This window comes from Marmota monax, unplaced genomic scaffold, assembly GCF_021218885.2.
Source record: "Marmota monax isolate L192 unplaced genomic scaffold, Marmota_monax_Labrador192_F-V1.1 WCK01_AAM20220418_F8-fsc00139, whole genome shotgun sequence".
NCBI lineage: Eukaryota > Metazoa > Chordata > Mammalia > Rodentia > Sciuridae > Marmota > Marmota monax.
The window spans coordinates 3,205,534-3,216,526 of NW_026695226.1; positions in this window are offsets into that span (position 1 = coordinate 3,205,534).

Below are 10,993 nucleotides of genomic sequence, written 5' to 3' on the forward strand. Positions count from 1 at the left end.
AAAAATTAGTCAGAGATCTAAGACCTGTTCCACATGCAAAAAAATTATATTGCTATTATTTTAGAAATAACTTTATTATATCCAACATCCCTAACATTGTAGGTGCCACCAGTGTGACACTTCTGAATGAGATTTACCGATTTCCATGAGAAATTTCCACTGACAGGAAGCTCACTAGCAAACAAAGTTGTCCAACTAATTCATTCAATGGACAATTCTAACTTTTAAAATGTTTTTTCTTGCATGAATCTTATCTTAAGTGAATGACCTTTTTATTACTTATATTTTTGGCCCTATTACTGCTTTCTGGGATAATCCAATAGAAATGTATTTACTTGTACTTGATGTCAAAAGTAATGGCATCAGAAATGTTCTTTGTGAAAAATTAATCCTCATTGATTCCATATGCCCACATTACAAAGACCCCCCCCTTTTAAAAAATATTTTTTAGTTGTAAATGGACACAATACCTTTGTTTATTAATCTATTTTTATGTGGTGCTGAGGATCAAACCCAGTGCCTCATACTTAGGAGGTAGGCACTACACCACTGTACTATAGACCTAGCCAAAAATGTCCCCTTTTAAGGTTTTCCACTGCTTACCCCACAAGATATTCAAACAAGTGTTTAAGCCATTGATTATTGTACAGGGGAGCAGCTGTGAGTCATGCACACATTTTAAGTTCTACTAAAGAAAGATTATGCTCTTCTGAGAACTGCTCATTTGTTGTTTCCACCTAGCTTCACTTAATGTAAGCTTGTCTCCAACAAGCTCACATTCTGCAAAATTGAGCACTAAAAGTAACAGGATTCATGGAAACATAGAATTGGGCTATCTTGAAACTTTGTGACCAGAGCAGTAAGAAAAACAACAATAGCTCCAATAAAGGAGCCTAGTAAAGTTAAATCTCTACTAGCATGACTGTCAGAAAAACCTTTGCAATATTATATATGCTGTGCTTCCTGCTTCCAGACATAGATCCTGGAAGACATTTACTTTTGATGGAGACTTTTCATCAGAATTCTTTAATACATTATTTTAATTCAAGGTGAAACATCTCCACCTCTGTTTCACCTGCCCTTCCCCAGAGACCTGCATGAGGTAGCAAGACTAGAGCTCTTGAAGCAAGTAAACAGCCACTCCATGCTCCAAAGGGACTCACTTCTGAGGATCCCTGCAATTTTTAACTCTTCATTCCTTGCCAAGGTAACCTTTTTAATTTTGAGAAAGGTTTCTCCTAATTACTTCAAAACATTGATAGGCCGAGGAATAGTTGTGCATGAGACAACATAGCCTCCACATTATTTTTATACACTCAAATTTACCAACAGTGGATGAGGTGGTTCAAATCAAAGAAGCCTATTATAGAGAGCCTGACTTTAGTAGCCAGCTTTTTCAACCCCTGAGCATGTAAATCCTGTAGGTGTTTTTCAACTGACATAGCACAGAGACTTCCCAAGGACATACAGCGAATTGGTCCTTGAGCTGGAAAACCATGGCCTCATGGTTTCCACTTAATACTCTGAGAAACAGAATACACTTTAAAGAGTCTTCTAAGTGAGCAAAGGGCATTTGGAATTTTTATTTATTTAAAATTTACACACCACTTACTTTCAAAGATGACTTTAGGGTAACTGCCAGAGAGGAAGGGCCATGTGCCAAAGATAATTTCATGCCCTTTGTGTTTGTCATAACATATAAATCAGATATAATTTCTACCTAAATTTTAGTGGGCCAAATTGGATAGAGGGCTTAGTGGTTAAGAAAATAGATTTTGGACTAAGATGAATCTAGTTTTGAATCTTGACTTGTCACTCATTAGCTATGTGACATTGAGTTAGTTCTCTTCTCCAATCCTTGGTTCCTTCCTTTCTGAAATGAGGCTAACAGTATCTCCTCAGAAAGGTTTCCTGGATAAGACAATGTGGGAAACAATACAGCAAACTGTAACTATACAAGGTATATTGTTTGTTTGTTTTTTTAAAATTTTCATTATCATTGTCTTTCTCTAAGGAGGAATCTCATTCAGTGCAGACATATAACCATGCAACATCTATCTATGTACTCAATAACTTAAAAAAATATATAAGTTGCAACAGGAATTATTTTGAGCTTCTAATAGTAAAATGTTATTACAAACTTACAATATATTCTGTTGTCTTTTAGCGGTGCTGAAGGTCATTGAGATCACATCGTGGTTATTGTAAAACCAGCCAAGTAAAAGTGAAATGTCAAGAACTAAAAGCAAAGCAGGGAACTCACTTTTGTTTAGTCAATAAAAGTGATTGGACTTGGTTATCTTCCCTGCCTCTTTCATTAGCCCTGGAGACATTTGGAGGTTATAACTTAAGCTGTTTCTAACATAAGATCAAAGAAACAATCTCTTTCTGAGTATTAATATTTTAACAACCAGTTGATAAACCAAGCTTCTTAAGTGCTGTCTGAGAAAAATAAGAGGAACCTGGACACTGTCCAAATTTTCCCCCTTTTGATTAGTTTCACATTGAAGCTTTTAATAATGACCATGGTCTGTTTGTGAATCAAGAAAATGCATCTCAGTCTGAAACAGTATTCCTTATCCTGGCCTTTCCTAGACAGTGCCTCTTCTAATCCCTACCTGTCCTTTAGGCTCTGGCTACTTAAAGTGTCATCCAGCAACATAAGCATCACCTGGGAGCTGGGAGCTGGCAGAAAATTCTGTATCCTTCCCATACCTACTGAATCAGAATTTACATTGACACAGGTCTCCAGGGTGATTCCAATACACTACTGCGTGTATGACTCTAACTTTAGTACTTCTGTCTTCCCTTTATTCCTCCAAAAAACATCTAAAACCCCCGCACTAACACAGTGGTGATATATAATGTAATTTCTTCTATAACCCAAGATGTATATTCCAAAACACTGTGTTTTTCAAAACTGCACCTATGTAACAGGGTTGATGAAAATAACGTTCAGTAAGATCATTCAAATTCTAAGTTGCTTGGTGACCAGAGGCGCTAACCAAAACCATAATCAGTAGGTCCAAAGGTAACCTACATAGCCAGGAAGATGCCCAGCGGGACTGGAGGCTGCTTCAAAGACATTAAAACTCATAACAAATGACAAAAAAGCAATGTAGGCTTACAGGCCAAAAACAGTAGTGCAGAGGAAAATGATGCTCTAGAAACAGGAAGGTGAATGTCCGCCAAAAGATAGTAAGCTCAGGTTCAACGTTCTGGACGTGGATCCCCTCACTGCACCTTACTACTCATTCACTTATAATAGAACTGAAGGAAATCCTATTGGTATAGGCTCTAAGCTAATAGAGTTTTTGTTTCCCTGCAGAAGTTGTTAATTATATTCTTGTTACACCAGTTTCCTTTGCCTAGGATTAGAGACATTTATGGACTGACATATCTTTTCCTTATGTTGAAATCATTCTCATATATACAAATGATATCAAGTTCACACTTGTTAAAGAAAAGGGTATCCCCTTATTTTTTCTATAAGCTAAAAAACAATAATTTCCCATGAACTAATTCTCACTGAGGTGTTAATGATTCATTCTGGATGTACTTGAAAAGAGCAATGTGTAATATTCAGAAATCAGTTTTAGGGATAGAATTTGAGATATCACACAGGTGTATTTTAGCAGAGGTTGCTCTCAAAACCCTTCATGACACACAACACAAGCAAACACTTATACCCTGCTGTCACCTTTCTTCCTTCCCGCCTTTATTCTTTTCTGCCTCCCTTCCTTCAACTATTATTTATGGAGCGTCCACTATGTGCATGGCATTGTGCTAGATGCTATAGATAAAATATATCTTATAATGGGAACACCATTTTAAGAAAACTATTTAGAGATCAAAAGAAGAACCACAAAAATTGGTCAAAGTTTATATCTATAAAATAAAATCTATACAGAAACATTAGAGGGGAAACAAGTTATTTATCCTGAAGAAATTGTCCAGGGGTCACTTCACAAGTGACTGTAAGTATTGGAAATGCTATTTGATCAAGTAGGTTGTCCAGCAGCTCTCAGAGATACTCTGGTGAGAATAAAGAAAGTGACTCAAAATTGAGGAAAGTGGTTTTGATTAGGTGTTTGGAAGACCATCCTAAAATGAGAGATATTCAATGTCATAATAGGGTATAGTATTGAGATACAGAAAGGTCAAAGTCAGCCAGTTCACAGAAGGTTTATATCCAACAGAAAATTCTTCCCTATTTCTCCCCAATACATACTGTCCTGTTCTCCCAGGGCCTTGGCTGACAATTTACTCACATAAAAGCAAGCAATATTCAATTTGGCCCAGTGAAAATTACACCAGTGATTTGTCCACAGGTCATTCTGTCCTGGGTAAAGCAGGACAGTGATGCAATTCCCCTGGTTGCCGAACCTTTCTTTTTTGGGCAACACCATCACCATTATCCTCATGGTCACTTTGATCACTGACCCTCAGTACATATGTGTGAAGGCATTTTGTCTGCCATTCAGCACATGTATGAGCTTCAAGTGAATATACATGAATTCAAATTAAACTGATCTGAAACTCTTAATAACCACATGGGTACAAGGTGCCAAACAGGCAACTGTACATTCACCATCTTCCCTTGTGGTTCACTAAAATCAGCCTGACATGCAATTCTCTTTAGGTAGTCTAAATTCTTGCCTTTTGTTAGTCATTTTAGATATTTTAAAACCAGTTCTTATGTAGATATCCATCTTAATTTTAATTAATCATAGATACACATCAAATTTATAACATTTATTGCCAAAAAAATATAGCCTTGCATCTTTATGGGTGAACAAGAGGTTTTCCCTCAAGGAAGTAAAGTTGGTTCTGCTATTGAAATAGTGGATAAGATATCACTTCAGCTATTCCAGAATGGAATATATACCTATACCAGAAGCCCAAATGGAAGCATTAAAATAGTATATTTAAATGCTTTCTCAAGAGTAAGACTAGAACTTACTCTGTAATTAAATCCTACTTCCTTGAGGTTTTCCCTCAAGGAAGTAAAGTTGGTTCTGCTATTGAAATAGTGGATAAGATATCACTTCAGCTATTCCAGAATGGAATATATACCTATACCAGAAGCCCAAATCCAGTGCAAGCTTCTCTCTGTATATAGTCTATTCCACATCAGACAACAGCTCCTCTTCCTTGAAAGTGAACTCGTGCATCTGCCCTTAGGTAATTAAGCACTTTCTTCTGGGGTACTAGGGCACCTTACACACTTCCTATTCATCATAAGTTTTCTAGACTGCAACTTCAGTCCCTTCTGACAAATTTGGGGAAGTGTAAAAAGTGAACAGCTAATCATCTCACACACAAATACATGCACACACACACTTTGCTCCTCATCTGTGTGTGTGCATTTGTCTATGAGGGTTGTGATGCATATAGTATATGCATGTATGTAAGTTGAAAAGAAAGGATGAGAGCAAAAAAAGACTAAGAGAAATGAAAGGAAAAGCAATTTCTAAGATCTGTATTCAATGCATGATTTAATTCCAACCTATGTAATACGGAAAAGCTTTGCAATATAATTTTATATCTTAATTATCAACAGGAATATCTTTCTAATTTTACAACTAATCTCTTTAGCACATTGAATAAAAAGTAACTATCTCTACAAGTTACCAGCAAGCATACAACTCATTTTCATTCATTGAAAGTTCTAACATATGTATTGGTCCTGGTATTTATATATTTCATTAAAATTTTTCTAGTTTTAATTTTTATAATGTATATGCTATTTGAAAATTTTAAGTAAATTTCCCAATTGATTTTTTTTACTTACTAAGTATAGAAAAATTATAGAGATTAAATTCACAGACTTTCTAAAAGTAGGATTTAATTACAGAGTAAGTTCTAGTCTTACTCTTGAGAAAGCATTTAAATATACTATTTTAATGCTTCCATAAAAAGAAAAAAAATGAGCTTTATAAGTTATGAACTTTATTTTCTTAAATGTAGACAAAACATTGTATTAATTGCTATTTAAATCATATTTGAATTTCAAAATTACCATTATTTTTCAGTAAGCCTCTATATTCTAAGGAAATAAATTTAATAATAAATTTAATGAAATCAACTTGGAAATTTTTCCCAAAAAGTAAAATTCATAATTGTGAAAAATAAAATGGAATATAGTTTTATTTTCTCCAATCATTGCATATAAAGCAACAGGACAAAACAGACTCATAATCTACTGATTTTAAATATGGAAGAATTTTGATACACAATAAAAAGTAAAAGTATTTGCTTCATTATGTTTTTAACTTGTTTCACAGAAACATAGGACCAAAGAGTAGAAAAAACTTAAGTCAATTAATGCCACCTCTAGTTAAAGCTTGATGAATACCTCCAGAACATGCCTTAAAGCAGCAGCGTTTGCTTAAAAATATTCAGTGAAAGTAAGATCATTACTCTCTTCTGTGTCTTGAGTTAAAAATTTCTGTGGGATTTTGTTCTAAAGCTCAGCATTCAAATTCTGTGAGTACTGTACTCCAAGAACTCAGATCTAGTAAATGACTGCTTTAAATGAGAGAAAAATAAATAAATTATAACATTTAATTTTTAATTATAACATATAAATGGAAATATTTTCTAGCCATCCAAGTTTCAGAGATACAAATCTGATCAGGAGTTTGGTCAGGTTTGGCTACATGCATGATGACTTCCTTAACCTTGTGTATCCAAGGATGTTCATTTCCTAATAGCTTTACTGTCTGTGTCATACAGACCACACTACAAATTTCTCATGTACTTTCTCAAAGACTTTCACCTCTGTTTCCTTCAAGGAAATGATTGGTACAACAGGTAGACATTTTTCTTGCCAGTCTCTTACTTTGAAACCATAGTTCCTCCAGTGCCGTTTCAACAGAAGACCTCCATTTCCCCTCCCTCAGGTCCTGTTTCTTTCTCAGGATTCTAACAATGATGTGATCATTCTCAGCACAAGCAATCTCCACTATTTCAAGGCATTCCCCTTCCATAACTTGACTTCCATAGCTTGACTGACTAGTTAACCCGACCCAATGGAATTCTTCTTTCTCTTTTCTCAGGTCTAGTCCTCTCCAGGACTGTTTCTCTTAACTTTTGAGAAGCAGAAGTATGTATTCACAAAGGTTTCTTGTGCCTCATGCATGAGTACCATGTGGTAGTATTCATGTGCTATCACGTGACTTCACCTGTAAGTAAAATGAAACTCTCAGAATAAAGGAGGAGCCGTGTAACCAAGTAGCAGTCAGCAGGGCTCAGGAAATATAAATATATGCCAATAAACAAGGACCAGGAGCTATGGGTAACTTGTCCATGATTATTATATGTCACAAGAAGTCCAGAGCAATAAGAAAGCAAGTTCAAACATGATTCTTAGATAGAAAAGTTGCAACATAGGAAAGAACAAGAGGGCACAGATAAAGGTATAAAAGTAGCAATGAGGACAAGTGTGGGTGGCTAGAAGTGACTAATAAGATTCCAGTCATTCAGCTGGATGGCAGATACTTAAATCTCAGGCCTCAGATAACAAGTTATATCCTCAAAGTGGCTTTCTTAGAACACTCATTCTGAAATAGAACTGCATTTGTACCCTTTTTCATACTGTCATTTTTCCTTTAATAGCATTTATCCTACATTGTAAGTACTGATTATTTCTGTATTTACTTTTTTTGGCATAGTGCTTAATCAGTGTGTAGCTATGGAGGAAGACTTCCTGAACTCATATACTGGTTCTGCACTTACTATCTGTGCAACCTTGGGCAAACTTCTTTGTGTCTCAATCTATTCAATAGGAAAAATAATACCTGTCCCATTGGGTCATCAAAGAGATAAAACAAAGTTATAAACAGTGTCTTTATATATATATATATATAAATAATTCTACTATATTATTTGCACAAAGTAGGCACTCAAAATTTGAAGATCATCAAGCTGGGAACAACTTATAAGAAGTATAGGTACTTGAACTACATTGAGATGATGCCAACATTCCAGTCATTTTATTTTGATGTATTTAAAATGCCACTGTATTGATTTCTGGGCAGGGTATTGATAAGATGCTAGTCATGCTATCCCCAAACAGTTTAAACAAAATGACATTGGAAAAACCTCAGAAGCAGAAAGTCACCTTTTAACTTACTCTATCCATCTCCCCTGAGAAGGTCACAGATCCTCCTGTGAGAGCTGGTCTCCCTTTACCCAGCCGAAAGGAACACCCTCATGTCTGAAGACACAGGGTCATGGAGAAGAATGTGAACAGTGGCCAGTAAGTTCTCCCCACCTGATTGTCACTAGGTCAGACATTTGTATCCTATCATTCGTCTGCTGAAGTAGCCACTTCTCCATCATAACTAGCATTAAAACAGGTTTCCATGCTTCTTCACATCTTCATTTCATTTTTAAGGTTCCTATGTCGCATGAAACTTAGATAATTTTCTCTTTTGATCCATCTTTTGTTATAAGGGCCTCAGCATGTCCCCAGGATGGGAATGAAACATATTACTTTTCCCCTATAGTTTCATTCTAGGAACTGCTTCAACCAACTGGAAGAGCATGTGAGGAGAAGATTAAATATGCTGAAAGCTTATTTTGCCCAAAGAGGAATATTAAACTCAACAATGACCCCATAATATTTATCATAAATATTGATGAACAATGGTGCATTAGTAAGTAGAATATTCATAGAATAACTAAAACAGCACTTTATTCTGGCCCTTCCTTGTCCTCAGAACAAACTCACATTTTCTAACAGGCTAGCTGTTCACTTAGGCAATCATAAATCTTAACCCTTCATGTTATAATATCTGAGCAGTAATCGCAGTTATTTTATGACCACAAGTCACAAAAGTATAGTCAAAATTGCATTTCTCATTTAGGAGAACCAGAAATTAATTCCAATTATAAACCATAGAATTAATTTTGCATTTAAGAATTAGTATTGTTTCTTTGATGAATAAAGTAACAATGCTATCAAGTAAAGGTCTTAGGGGCTGTTTTCAAGGATAGGAAAGGTTTATAATTTCTAAATCATGGTGATGTAAAATTAGAGGTGTTTTTTTTTTTTTTACATTAGGTGAAACCTCGAAGTGTGCTTTAAGAAGTTTTTCAAGAAACTTAAAAATGCTCTCTAATATTTAGCTTCAGCTATTCATTTGTTTAGAATGTGTTCTGAATAAAGTTTACTTCAGTGTAAACTTAGTCCAGACTAATACAGATTTTCAAGTGGCTTGTCTGAGAATCAATAGAATTCATGGCTGGTATAATACGGGCAGAAATAATTTAACTGTTGAACAAGACATTAATATTCACCTCAACTTGACTAAACTTAAAGGAGCTCCTCCTGACTCTACTCACCCCTGCGTCATCCTTTTCTTAGAGCATTTCTTTAACAAACTTATCTTTTTCTATGCCCTTTTGACATGTGAATCTTTTTTAAAAGTTTCTTGACAATTTTACAATGCAGGGATGTCTTTCTCCAACACCTGAGAACTCTCTCTTTGAAATGCAATCATCAAGGAAGATAGCACTCCTATCTTCTTGGAGATTCTGTGGAATGATAGGAACCTAACTTCCTGAGCACCAATTAGCAAGCACAATTGGCCTAATTATAAAGAAAATCTTCTGCAAAGTCAGATAGAAACCAATGTGTTGGACATAGCCTGCTGATCAGCCTCACCCTAACATCCTTCAGTAATTCACCACTAGCTCACTCCACTGCTCAACAACCCTCCAGCAGAGTTGTGTTAAATGTCTCCTATTGCAGTAGTCAAAAGGAAGTCTTCCTTGCTTATTTAACTTTTGTCCAGTATAATTTTTGTGTAGGCACCATGAAAGACATGTTTCCAAAGATGAAACTCATTATCTGAACTGCTGTTGTTACAATTGTCCAAAGGTGACAAGTTGAAGGCTACCTGGGCTATTCAGCTGGTCCTGCCAAGATTCTGGCAGTGAAGGCTTATTTAAATAGATCAATCTCATTTACCTTTGCAAAATGTGAGACGCTGTTTGAGCTGAAAGAAGTAAGACAAATTCTTCATCCCGCTTCTGGGTCTCGCTATGGATTCTAACAGGGAGGAAGGGAAGCAGTTCCTCTCTTCTAGTAGAAGGCCCAGAATAAAAGGAGGCTCAGTGGGTTATAAACTGTAATTTTACACTTTAGTCCAACACATTTCCAGATGAACAAAAATCCACAGAATGGTGAGTTCAAACTACTTCCTTCAGGACAAGAAAAGGAAAAAAAAAATGGAGAAAGGAAAAATTCCTTACTAGGCCAAGAAATAAATAATTTTCACACAAAACGTGCATCTTCAAAGGCAAGTACTATTATACAGAACTGTATTTCTAAGCAAAAGCCTTTTGTAGTTACTCATCCCTTTGTATGTGGATGATAATGAACTGAAATTTAATGAATAAAATGGATAAAAGAATATCAAGAGAGAATTGGACTGTGTGTGCTGATAACAAAAGACTATTCTGTCTTTTATTCTTTTTTATTCCACAGCCGACCATTAACTTATGAAAGGTATAGAAGAGCCCTTGTTCTAGGAACTCCCCCTACAGAGAATTTGTGAATATATGTAAATAAATAAATATATATATATATGAGAAAAAAGAGGACATGCAGTTGCAAACATCTCCAAGTATCCATGCTTTAAATTAGCCAATAGTGTCTAAAACTGTGTGAACTAAAGAAATCTTATAAAAGCATAACTACTGTTATACTGTTATTAAGAAATCACCCCAAAGTAAATAAGACAAGCATCCTGAAAAATTAAGTTTAAACAACTTAATGTGAAAGAAAGGATGGTATGTTTCAGCCCAAAATATAGAATTATATTTAACATTTTCAACACCAGCTGGAGGTGAAATTTTAGGGTAAAAGAGTTTTGTGTCTGCCTAATATTTCACTCTTCCTACAGATCCTCTACTCTCCTGCTGTGTCTGGGAAAAACACAGTCCTGGTCCCCAAGGGCTGGGTACCTGCACCTGACTCTGA